The following is a 14313-nucleotide window of genomic DNA, read 5'->3' as shown; positions in this document are numbered from 1 at the left end:
CCCCTGTTGATGCGTCACAAATCCAAACTGTCATCTTCTGCTCCAAAAAATATGGCATGGAGATTAGAATTCGAAGTGGAGGTCATGATTTTGAGGGTCTTTCATATGTATCACAAGTACCATTTGTGTTGCTTGATATGATAAATCTTCGATCAGTTGATGTCGATACCACAAGGGCAACTGCATGGGTGGGGGCTGGTGCAACATTGGGGGAACTATATTATGGAATATCGCAGAAAAGTAATACTCTTGGATTTGGTGCTGGTCCTTGGTACAGTGTAGGCATCACCGGTTTTATCAGTGGGGGAGGATATGGAATGATGCGAAGAAAATATGGGCTTGCAGCTGATAATGTAATTGATGCTCGTATGATCGATGTAAATGGAAAGTTTCTTGCAGAAAATCAATGGGCGAAGATCTCTTTTGGGCCATTCGAGGAGGTGGTGGTTCTAGCTTTGGTGTAATACTTTCGTGGAAAATAAACTTGGTTCCGGTTCCAAACCTTGTGACAGTTTTTAGAGTGACCAGAACTTTAGAACAAAACGCAACCAACATTTTTCATCGATTCCAAGTTGCTGCTCCTCAGTTTCCAAAAGATCTAGACATCTGGTGCTACATATCAAGTGTCCTGAGCAACTTCAGCCCTCGAGCAGATAAAAGAACAGTGTCCATCCTATTTGAATCACTGTTTCTTGGCCGAGCAAGTACATTACTTCAAGTTATGCAGCAAAACTTTCCGGAGTTGGGACTGGTAAAAGAAGATTGCTCTGAAGTCAGTTGGATCCAGTCCACACCTTTCTTTTCAAATTTATCAGTTACAACATCTCCTGAAATATTACGTAACAGAAATGCGTTACCAAAATCTCGTTTTAAGGGAACCTCAGACTTCGTTCAACAACCGATTCCAATAAATGGCCTTAACGGGCTATGGGACATTTTGTACAAAGTTGCACCTACGTCAGCAACCTTACAAATCACACCATGGGGAGGAAGAATGTACGAGATTTCAGAGTCAGCAATTCCATTCCCACATAGAGCTGGAAATTTATATATGATCAACATGGGGGTAACATTGGACACTGATGTCACTGCACGATTACAGTGGATTAGAAGTCTGTACCAGTATTTCACTCCTTACGTTTCCAAGTCTCCAAGAGGTGCATATGTGAATTATAACGATCTCGATTTTGGAGTGAACAATCAGCGAGGAAAAACAACCTATGCAGTAGCTAGTAGATGGGGAAAAAGTACTTGAAGAATAATTTCGATAGGCTAATTAAAGTGAAGTCTAAAGTTGATCCTGGCAACTTCTTCAAGCATGAGCAGAGTATTCCTCCTCTTTAATACGGAATGTAAGTGGATGACCTGAATATGCTTAAGCTCAATAAATAAACATAGGGTTGCCATGTATACTTATATATGTAACTTATACCGTTCAATAAAAGAATTGTTCTTTGATAGACTAAACTTAAACTGTGACCTGACAAAAAAAAACTTAAACTGTGTAACAAAAAATAACATAACACTTATTTCGCAAGGTCTGTTGCAAGTTTAAACAAAAAACGCTGTCAGAATTTTTGCCTAACGTAATCCAATCCCTGTGACGATACCAATATGTTTGGAAGTGTAAAAATTTTGCAGCTATCTCTGATTTGCCTGATAAAAAGAGTATATGACTTGGTCCTAAAGAAACAATGTACTAACGTAAGATTTGGAGGAGACTTTTTACTAGGTCATTTGTGATGCATGTAAGCATAGTTCCAATCTTTTGGTTGTGTACTAAACTACTTATGACTCGGTAAACACACTTCAGTACTTTCTCACTGCAAGCACACGTATACAGAATTACAACTCCACTTCTTCTACTTCGGATTAATGACAAACAAAACTGGAATATTAATTAGAATCTGATCTAATGTGTAAGATTATCATATTTGGAGTGGTGAAAGCACCAAATGAGGAGTAGAGGATCAAGAGATAACTTGATTCTTAACCCCATTCCAATTCCAAATCCGGTACAAGCAAAGGAACCGCAAAATTCATTTTTAAAGTTAGTCCTACTTCTGATCATCTTTTTGGTGGCCGGCATTGTTACTGGACTGTCATTAAGCAGTCGCGTTGATCAGCCAGTTCGTTTACAAGCAGACCGCTTTTATGGAACTCATCAGACATTAGCACCTGAGGCTTATAATATGTGCAGTGATTGTCCGACTGAGGAAATGTGCGAGGAGGAGGATTGTCTGAGTATCGAAAGTGTTTTTAAGCCGAAGAATGTGAGCCACCACATGTCGGATGATGAGCTACAGTGGAGAGCTTCTTTGGTGCCAATGCAGGCTGAGTATCCTTACACTAGAATGCCAAAGGTGGCTTTTATGTTCTTGACTAGAGGGCCGTTGCCTATGTTGCCATTGTGGGAAAAGTTTTTGAAGGACAAAGTACGAAATTGTATACTATGTGCATGCGCTTCCCGTGTTCGAGAATAGTGTGAGCAATACCTCTGTTTTCTATGGTCGCCGGATACCTAGTGAGGTATGATTAGTTTTTTTTTTTTTAGAATACAAAATTTGTTACTTCTTCAAATTTTTAAAATTTTAGGCTACCTAGTTGCATCCAAAGGTTGTGTCGAGAATGTAAGAAATGTATATAAATCGTGAATTTAAACTCAGTATAGTTTGTTATTAAGCTTCTCTCTAACTGTGTCTCCTCTCAGAAAGTCGAGTGGGGAACTGCATCTCTAACCGGAGCAGAAAGGCGTCTTCTGGCCAACGCTCTTCTAGACTTCTCCAACGAGCGATTTGTTCTTCTGTCTGAGAGTTGTATACCAGTTTACAACTTTCCAACTGTCTACAGGTACCTCATTGGATCCGAACAGAGTTTTGTGCAGTCATTCGATGATCCCTCCCGCTATGGGCGTGGGCGTTACAGCTCCAAAATGCAGCCTGATATTCAGCTTGAAGACTGGCGGAAAGGGTCTCAATGGTTTGAAATTAACCGTGATCTTGCTACAAAAGTTGTGTCGGATACAAAGTACTACGCACTGTTCAAGAAGTATTGTCTGCCTGCTTGTTATCCAGATGAACATTACCTGCCAACTTATGTTCACATGTTTTACGGAACTTGTAATTCGAATCGATCAGTGACATATGTTGATTGGACATTAGGAGGACCACACCCTGCAACATTTACAGCAGAAATATTACGGAAACTTTCATGCAATATATAAGGAATAGTGGGTTGCTCTGTGAATATAATGGGGATTGGACTCCTCTTTGTCATCTTTTTGCTAGAAAATTTGCTCCTAGTGCATTGAACCCCTTACTTAACCTCACCTCAACTGTGTTGGGATTTCAAGAATTCTGATTCTTTTCAAATCGTATGAATATATATAAAGTTCTTCAGGCAGACCTTTTTCACTTGATATGTTCACTGCGATTACTGTCACATAATATCTAATCTGGAAAATATACGGGCAGTTTAGTTCATGGTTAACGAGCCCGGTGAACAGGAATCGAAACCTAATCCCATGCCTTAGTATTTGGTTTAGTATGTGTTAGTAATTTTGATTTATGCAATGGAACCTCATTCCCTCAAGAAGGGAAAATCATAACCTCACCGCCCCTTAAGATTGTATATCATTCTCATCTTCATTTACCCCAATTCCATTCCCGATTCCGATTCCACACCACAATCCCGAGTCCTCACAACCAGCCGAACACTTGTAATGCTTCCAGATAAAAGGACTGGCAAGTAAGTTGGTGGAACTCACAATTAAGAAGTCTTAGATCAATAAAAATCTTAATGTTTTCTTTTAAATATATTCATCTAAGAACTTGTGTTTAAAACTATTTCATAACCTTTCTTGGACCAGTGATCTACCCTTTATTTCAAATAGAGCAATCAGTATGAGGCAAGAGGAATAAATTGTCAATAAATTTTTCGGATAAACAAGCCTAGTTAAAAAGAGTTGATCTAAAAAAAAGTTGTCTTCGCGTTTGAAACTAAAAAACGCGCAAACGGAATAAGCATCATTGGGACTGAATTAGTATAATTTGATATCTTAAAATATAGATAGAACTAATCGCAAGTATAAATATAAATAAGTGCAAAACTGGAATAAATTATAAATAATCAAATCAAAGAGTATTTAAAGTTCTGAAATCAGTTAAGTTCAAAATTTAAAATCACATAAACGTTTACAATTCACCATTAGAAATATGAATGTCAAATGAAGTTTCATTTGTAAAACAAATATCTAAAATATGATAATAATTTTTCTATAGTTCCATCAAATCAACCTCTTCCGATCTTCCGCAAAGAACATTAAACTATTTACTATTGCTTACCTCATAACTTCAAAATTGAGTAATGAAGATATAGACTCTCCATCTGTATCTCCTTTAACCAACTTTGTTTTACCAGTACTTAAATTAGTCCATGATAAAATCTGTGCATATACCCCTCACTTCTTCTGAGAAAGTAATTTAATGCATCAGGTATGTTATCGCAGTTTCTTCTGCTTTCACCTTCCTTCCATACCTTATGTACTGTGAAGAGGTAGAAGAAATGTCGGGCACGCCCTTTAGGCTTCTGAGCGCGTAAGGACCTTTTTCTACCCCTCCTGACAAGTAAAATATTCCACTGGGATCCTCTTCAATATTGTGGCAGGTTGAGGTGTTTGCAGCTTAAAATACATGTCTAGCGTAGATCTTTCATAAGTGCCTCAATGTTGTCAGATATTTGACCATTATTTCCCTTGACCATACGTGCGCTCGATTGTTTGTCAAATATTTGACCATTATTTTTCTCATTACCTGAGGATAATCAATAGAAAAGCGTCAAATTATGCGTGATGCAGTAATAGATCTCATCTGCCATAGGTAGGAAATAAAGATGAACCATACACATCATATTAAAATGAACCAAAATCACAAACATAGGTATCAGGTAGAGGCTTGAACAAATTTAACCAAATGATACACATTATGTTTTGTCATCTGTTGCATAATTTGTCTTACTTTTATTTTTCTAGGAAAAACTAACAATTATTGGACATGGATTTAAGAGGTTGCATTGCGCAGCAAATCAAAAAATATAGAAATTTAGTGCTTCAGTGCGAAAATTGATGACAGCATAAAAATAAATCAGCACATTTATTGGGAGCCATTTGCTACAAATGTACCAGACATGAACAACGGATAACAGTATCTGAAAAGGATTTGTAATAAACTGTAAGAGAAAATCACGGTCAACTAAATGCCGTATATATAGACCATCTATTTTAAAAAAGGAAACATGTTTACATACTATAGATGAAATATATTTCATACAAGGAAATTCAGTAAAGTATATAGAAAGTATATTACAATATTAAGAACATCTTTATTTGTTACGTAAAACGACTGTAATAACTATTGGTTTGGTGCGGTTTTGCACACAATTCTGGTTTTTTCTCATCCCTATCAGCAATATAGTAAGTCACAATATTTATATTGTAGTTATGAGAATGTTTTCCTAGATACTGATCAAGACTACAGCGTACAATGAACCATTTCCAGGATGTGTTATAAAAAGGTAGCTTTTACTTCGTAATATGACAAGGGTTACGCTCATTGTATATTTTCTTTTGAGTTCTAGTTTTTTGTTGACATCCATTATGAATTTTAGTCTTCTACTACATGCAAAACTTCTGGGAGACAACATAATGGTTATGGCTATATAATTTCTTGTGAACACAATGTAAAATACTATCCTATACTAACCTTCAGTAACGTCTGTGGTAGAAATCTTTTGTGTTTCTTTATCAATGGCGTCATGAATCGTGATTGCCGAATTTCTGCTAGCTCCCTTCCGGACCATTAAGTACTGCGAGTAAAATGGAAGAACTTCTGTCACGCACTTGAGGTCGTCAATCTGGTAAGGACCGCTCACTGCCCCTGCTGGAGTTATGATGTTCCATTTGAGGTCCTGATGATCCACTGGAACGCTTGGGACCGTTATCTTTGACATCATTGCTAACTGAGAGTAAACAAGTTAAGAATGCGAAATTATGAGTAAAATTCTAAATGCTGATCACCTATCTTAATATGGTCCAGACAACTATCAGACCTGCATTCTTTTGTCCTCTGCCGCAGAATATAATAAACAATTTTCTAGAATGAACAAATCTACTGGATATGGAGTTATGGCCCGCACTGAGTGAAAATAACATAACATAAATAAATTTACACACAACACTAAATTACATAGTATAAATAAATTAGCGCATTGCGCCAGAGCTAGAGCTATAGCTAAAAATGTATTAGACATTGCGAATAAGAAATCGAAAAGGACTTGTAGAGTAAATAAAAATCACGACATATACTTCGTCAGGAAAATATTTTTAAGTAGAATGTCCAATAAAATATACTATAACACAATAACGTACAAGTTTCTTTGAAAGAAATGTTGTGAGTAAGAGTTTTAAGGTTGTACTTGACATATAGTTTTCCTAGATAATTGATATTTTCTAATTTGCTGAATTGGCTCATCGAATAATGAGCTCTGTTATACAAGTATTATGTATGATCTCCTACATGTGTAATACATGTAAAAGAGATTATTTGGAGACAAACAATAAATATTGAGACAAACACTATCATAGTTTTGAAAGGGAAAAAATTAAGTTACCAGAAAGTAATGGTGAGATCTGAAAAAGAGATTCGAAAATTGACAGGGAGATATGATCATTGTAATATTTTTATGTAAATTGCCAATTTTTTTAAATATACGTTACAATATATTAGTCTTTTATCAAATGTGCGCAAAACTACGGGAGACTAGCCAATGGTGTAGCTTCTTCAATTGATTGATTACTAAGACTGCAAGAAATTTAAGAACTAAAAGAAACAAATGAATTTTAATGTCATAAATAATGAAATAGTGTCCTTATACTGGCCACCTGTAATTTGTGCAGTAGAGCCTCAAATTTTTCTTGTTCGACTATATGATCATCCAGTGGACCTGATTGCAACAGTTTCAGTCATCTCAGAAGATTTGCTCAGATCCAGTTCTACTTGATCTTCTGCACACATGACAGGTATTTGTCAAATGATGCTTGCCTTGTCATAATGGGCAGCACACATGCATAGACGGAACATAAGACTTTGAATTATGAGCGAAAATGACCACTCCACGGAAAAAGTCTCATCTGCAGTCTGTAATAATTAAAAATTCAGAGAATACATGTAATATCATAGGGAACCAATGACACATATAGGTAAAATTCATTTAAATAACTGATAATACTGAGAACTTGTATTAGTATAGATTGTCAAAATATAAGACTTATATTCTTTTTTTCTCTGCACATATAAAATCATGGTTTCATTTTCTGGATTGGACATATTATATATTGGGGATCGGAGTGAACGTCACACGCATTGCGTATAATAGCACGACATATTGCGCATAGTGCAAAATCAGTGAATATATCTTAATTAGCACATTCTACATTACATGGAATATCTAGGTAGTCAACGACAAATGTAGGCAGCCTGCATTTACATAATTATTAATACTTGTCACTTGTATTGATGTGGTCAGGAAAAAACGTCTGACTTAAAAAAAATTCCTTTTCCATAGGATATAACATAACATGGTTTCATTTAAACATATTTACATAGAGGTAAATGTGTGCATTGACTAGAATAGCAGAACATAAATAAATTTTCACACAGCGCGAAAAATGTATGCATTGCACCAGAGCTATTTGCTATCAATTATTACACATTATAAAGTGAACACTAGAAATGGATACTAAATAACATATTTAAGGAAATTAAATCAGGAGGGATAAATAATCACACCATTCCTAATAAGCCTTATGATACATGATGTTATCAACAATTTTACTTTATTTTAATAGAAAACGTGCTTATATATTGTATAATATTACAATATCAAGTACAGGTTCCTATCTTGGTATATATACAGGACGATGCATATTACATCTGGACTACAATAACACTGACATGTTTAGAGAAGCAATGTTGTGACTGAGAGTTTTGAGGTTTTGGCTATCAATAAGTTTTCCCAGGTAAAATCTGGGTTTTGTGACTCATTGAGCTGGTGAACTGTATAAACTGTGCAAGTACTGTATAATGTAGTGTCTTCTGTGTGTAAAAGAGATATTATGGAGAAAACGTGACGTTAGAGCGATAGAATAATACTATATCAGCTGCGCTTAACGTTTGTTGTGGTCATGTTTGTAGGAGGCAGTACTGGAGGGCGTAGTGATCTGTAGAGGGCTAGATTTAGACAGGTATGACCTCAAATAGGATTTTTTAGAGACTTTGAACTAAAACTAGGTGATCTTTGGTAAGTTTAACAAATCCGTATCATGGGGTGCAAGACGTGGGTTGTACAGGGTTTGAAGTTCTCAATAGAGTGTGATGATCATCTTATTTGCTTACTATGCCCCTTTCCTTCTATATGCTGCATTAGAAACTTTAAAATTTTACACATGTGCTATTACCGCTTATGTTTAATATATTCTTGTTCCTTGATTAGAATCACGAGACGAGACCAGTTATTCTTTTCTTTATACATTTTTTCTCATAGTGGATGTTTTATTCCGGGAGTCCTTTTAGAAACTTTTCATTTTTTGGGATTGGAGTAGGGTCTGTGTAACATCCCACCATCTCCAGACTCAGGATATACTGGGTATGTTTGGTTGGTTCTAGTCTTCTAATTTATGCATGACTGGCGGGGGGAAATACACAATAGATATACCTTTGTCATCCATTGATACTAAGACTGAAAGAATTGTAAAAACTAGAAGAAACAACGAAATACTGATGACATAATATTTAACTAATTTAATAACTAGCCTTCTGTAACTTCTTTTGCTGTAGAACCCTCAGCTTTTTCATGTCTGATTGCTTCATCATTCCCTGGACCGATTATAATACTTGAGTCCTCTCTAGAGATGCGCTTGGATTGTTTATTACTTGATCTCCTACACATACGACATACATGAAAAGTATTGTCAAATGATGGTTGTCATAATAGCAGAACACATGCATAGTTGGCACATAAAGTCGAACTATGAGTGGAAAAGGCCAATTGAAATAAATGATCTCAATGCACTATGTAATAATCAATGATTTAAAGAACATATATAATATAATAATATCAAGTACAGTTTTCCTTTTTGGTAATTGGTTTGTAACTGTTGATATTGGCACATTAAGTATTGAACTCTACAATACTCTTTAAGTATATGTATGTTATGCTCTATCTGTAATGTGTGTAACAGAAAAATTGAAGAAGATATGATTTAAGCCGATGGATATACAGTAATACTATGTCCCATAGGTTCAAATAGAGCTAGTTATATGGATTTGTTTAGACATGCACAAATCATAGCATTAAAGCAACTCCAACAAGGGGTGCCAACTTCCACGTGGCATGACATGGCACAACACCCTTGTTGGCTCTCTATTAAAGTTGATGGGGTGCCAAAAGTCGGCATCCCTTGAGCAAGGTGCCAACTTATTTATCATAATATGGATAACAATTTAAAATACAATATATTAGTATAACTAAATAATATAAATATTTTAAAGGGGTGCCAATACTTGGGGCATTTTTTAGGAGAAGGGTCGAAAATTATGTGCATAGAAAAGGTAAAATTATAATTTACGATGATTTGTCAAAGTCCAACCTTTGGAGATGATTTTAAGTAACTAATATTAATGCTTAGATCTTAAAAAGAATCGGGTAGGTTGACATGGAGATACGATGATTGTGTTATTAATATTTGTTGAGAAATTCAGCAATATTAATAGAAATTCAGTATAAACTTTTCATGCATCTCAATTTAAAATGAGATGTTTGATATTAGGTTAAATGCACAACTCAGGGTCCTATGGACTATCACAGGGTCTGAACCTCTGACCTCCTGTTTGAAGTATTGCCTCGGCTTCTTCCTCCATTGGTGGCCTATTATCTTCCGCTAATTTACCTGAGAATACAAGATGGAATCAAATCCTTGGAAATTAGTAAAAATGACCCCTATATAAATAATTTAGAAAAGTATCATCTACTAACCAACCACAAAGTCGGGACTAGCTTGACAGGGGTCAGTTTTAAATTTTTTTGAAATTCACATTATTTAGGTATAAATAGAACTTGTCAAAGTTTAGGTTTTAGAATGGCTAAATACAGCAGTAGCCTAGTAGCCTATTAAATTAAGGATGCTTAAATATATTCCAATAGGTGTGTCAAAATTAATAACCTTTCCATATTGGAACATGCAAAGTTAAGATCAGTATTATACTGTTACTATTACTCAGTGTATATGTTGTACCTGATCTACTTTCGCCAGTAACTGGAGCCTTCAAACAGTTCCTAGAAAAGACGTTCAAGTTCCCCTTCAGCAGCAGCGACCACATGGGGAACAGTATTCAGTAACTTTGCCTGCTCATCAGATTTCAGGAGAAGGTCTCTCTTTTTTTCAAATTCAATCATTGTACAGAGGGTCAATGGGTGAAGGTGAACAATTGAGGTAATAATTGTAGTATAAATAGCATATGTAAGGAATTATTCTAATAATAAGGATATTGTCCTCTCCACCCTTTTTCACAGCTAGATCAAAACGATTTTTAAGCCTCTGCAAGCTCTGTAGCACATCCACTTGAAGTAAAAACAAAACATGTACCAAATGATTGAGTTAAGCTAATATAGGAAACTATGAGCGCAACAATTTATTAAATAGAAGATTCAGAAAGAAGTAAGAGGAATTGAGAAAGGTTAAACATACTGATCAACTTTATGTAAGATATTATGCATAAATAAAAATGGTCCACTAAGCTACAATCAATATTAAATACATGCTTACATGTTTCGTTATATCCTCGTGCAAAATTATCGCCTTCTGTTCAAGCTCATCCTGTCAATATAATACATGCTCAATGTTGGACAACTAAAAGATGCTTATAAAGGACAATCACAGTCATGGTTATAAGGGATGCTACAAAGTCGATAGCCTATGATGTTTTTTTTTTGCTAGATAAAATAGTCGATGATGTCAAACTCAATAAGATGATAGAGAATAAATAACAAATCATAACATAACACTACTACTAAGGACATTACTTACTACAGTAGGTTGTTTTAAAAGGCACATTGTATGCGTATCTTCAATCTTTGCACTCTTCCTGTAAATAAATAGAAGCAACAAAGTTCCAAATTCCTCACAGTGAAATATAAGCTTGAAAATTTTATAAAACAAATATAATTTTAAATATTGAAAAAAAAGGTAAGCATGAATCAAGAATTTTTTAGGCAAGACATAATTCTTAGACAAAACTTACTAAAACCAATATAATTACCTGGGTTATGTTGCAGTTTTCGAGCAAATTGATACTAATTTTATTCTCCATGCCTGAAACATGCAGTAATACCTCGGGATCATTTTCACCATTGTAAGTCCATATTGTGCCTGAAAATCCATGAAGGAATAAACTGAACTGATTTTGTTATAGTAACTAATATCATGTTAAGGTCCAGCAATCATAAGAGACAAACTACATGTATACAAGTCAGTTGTTTTAAAATCTGCAATTTCATTAAATAATTCAACAATATTAGAGTTAAATTTATACTATAAGGACGGTATGCATGTGGACCCGGCCTATAGTCTTTAAGAAGCTAACTTTGTACCATTATAAAATAATATGGAACCCAATTCGAACTTCGAACGACATATGCATCTACCAACACAGCAACACTAACCTGTGACTTGCAAGAGCTTAAAATGTTCTGGTCAAACGGTCATTCCTAGCTGCTCTGATTTAACGAAACTTCGATTAACTTGTCATCAAACAAGGTCCTGGGTCCCTTTAGAAGTTTCCTAACTAACCCCCTCTTTAGGTAGACCAGAGTCATGTTCTCAGGTTCTATTGACGCGTACTGGAGTGGAGGAATCCTGCGAGCTTTCAAGTTTTCCTTAGGGAATTTGTCATATATATCTGACTTCACACCATCATTCTCATCTGAGTCGCAGCACGACATATAGAATTCGCCTTTCTTCATTCTATCTTCCGCAGAGCGGAGATATTTCAGAGTCAAGGATTCTCTCTCCCTGATAATTTTCCAAGCTAAACCAAAGTGCTCCATAAATTTCTGCATGCAAACAGTAAGACAAGTAATAAAGAAAATTCATAGCCATTATAGTACAAACATAGAATAACCACCTGCATCAATCATCTCACCTCCAACTTGATCTTAATCCGCCCCACAACCCCACCTCACCCCAGCGATTAAAGAACATGACGCTAAGAACAATTAAGTGATCATATTTATTATCTACAATTATTCCATGGTAAAAAATTTACTGTCCCATAAACCAAGCAAGAACCATGGACAAGTAGAAATACCTAACAGACAGTCGTGATATTCAATTTAAGTTGAAGAAAATACTATAAATATGAGATAATAAGGTAACTTTGAAGCAAATGCGAGAAATGAAACTTCCAAGATGGTCAATTTCTTCTTCATTTTTACATATATTTTATATATGTTTCCTGCTTTTTGAAGATGACACAGTAAATATTTTCTTCAATAACTTTCTGATTGAAATACTTCAAATTTAATAGTGTTCACAAACGATAAAATTTTAGAGGTAAAAGGAATTGAAAATTATTAGTATAATTTCGTGTATCTACTTATTATCTGTAAAGTAAGCGTACCCTGTCATAATCACCATCCTTTTTTTCTTCAACTAGTAGCCCATACTTCAAACAGACATGACATAAACCCTTGTTTCCTCTAATCTGAACAAATTCAACTTGCCCAATACAGTGCCTGCAAAGAGCCTTTGGACAGCCCACGCAAATAAAATCCTGGCCTTTGTGGCATATGAAGCAAGAATGAGCATCTGAAGCAGTAGCATAAGTTTTATATGTTAGTAAATTATTGATGACAGGATAATGAACATTCGAGCTCCAGAAAAAAATACATCGTTATGATATTCCACTGAATTAAATTAACAAATTGTTCTTAAAAACAAAAACATTAAAAAGGCTAAAACAACAATTTTATAAAATATATGTGAACACCAAAGATCAACTCTCCTCGGTGACCCATATGGCATGTATTGAGCACATTCAAATGAGGCAAAGGAAGACTGCAAACAAAAAACTAAATATTTTACTACATACCACAAGTCCAGGAATTTCCGGTGTCGACGACTGAATCATCCTTGCCTATACATTTAGGGTGGCACGCTTTTATGCAATCTCTGAAACATTTGGAACAACATTACTTAGAGAATGGCTCTACTCAGGAATGAAAGAAATAAAACGTGCACTAAAACTAAAATTATTACATGGTAAATATCTAGGGAAATTAATGACACAAAATACAGGAACTAATAACATAAAATGAACTTTCATATAGTCATCATGGTTCATGGAAATAGTCTATATATGTACTGAAAAATCAAGTTGGTTCCGATGATTTAACTCTGACTGGCATTTTAAACAAGTTAAATGTCCTATTTCTGAAGAAAAATGTTTCTTTATGTTAAGCTTTACCCAGAAAAAAATTTATTAATTGTCAACATGTAAACCAATGTAATTACCTATATATTTTCAAAATAATTGTATGAATGTTGAGAATGTACTTGAAACAATTTGTTTAAAAAAAATCGATAAAATCTGTGTAGAATAATAATAAAAAGAAAAAGAAAGGGAAAAAGATTATGTAAATTAAAAACAAAAAACCAAAACCAATTTCTGAAAAATAGTAGATGACATATTTGTTTACCATTTTAGGTATTCCACACACACACACATATATATATATATATATATACATCAACACGCGACTCAGTTCGACTACTGAATAACGAATACTCAAATTTATTGATGTAAACTCGAATTGAGTAGTCTGCCAAAAAAAATAGAAATGTTAAAATGTTATACAATAATATAAGTTCTCCGCCTTATAAAATTATATTTAATGGTTAAATAATTGTTTATTGTACACGAATTTCATCATAGAAAATAACTCAATTCCCCTATTTTTAACCAAAAAATTCCTAAATTCACTGAATCATACTTCGTCTTCAAATTTCGGTCTTCATCAGATTCCGGTCGAATTTATTATCCCCTATTCAACAATACATTTTTAGATCGATCATCACTAATCCACATATCCTTTTGTCAGTTTGCATCGCCATTCTCTTGACTCAACTTCCTTTTTCTCACTCTTCTTTTACTATAAAATTGTTATTTTCAAAATGCACCACTCTGTCTTCTTTACTATTGT

At 34.7% G+C, this 14313-nt stretch overlaps 2 pseudogenes; both read left to right on the top strand.

The window, feature by feature from the left end:
- Positions 1-2: 2 nt before the first annotated feature.
- Positions 3-1255, top strand: LOC141666260 (berberine bridge enzyme-like 8; annotated as a pseudogene).
- Positions 1256-1955: 700 nt separating this feature from the next.
- LOC141666259 (glycosyltransferase BC10-like) lies at positions 1956-3360 on the top strand (annotated as a pseudogene).
- The last annotated feature ends 10953 nt before the right edge of the window (positions 3361-14313 follow it).

The sequence above is a fragment of the Apium graveolens genome, chromosome 6 (genome assembly GCF_009905375.1).
Source record: "Apium graveolens cultivar Ventura chromosome 6, ASM990537v1, whole genome shotgun sequence".
Lineage (NCBI taxonomy): Eukaryota > Viridiplantae > Streptophyta > Magnoliopsida > Apiales > Apiaceae > Apium > Apium graveolens.
This window is presented reverse-complemented; position numbering and strand designations above follow the sequence as displayed.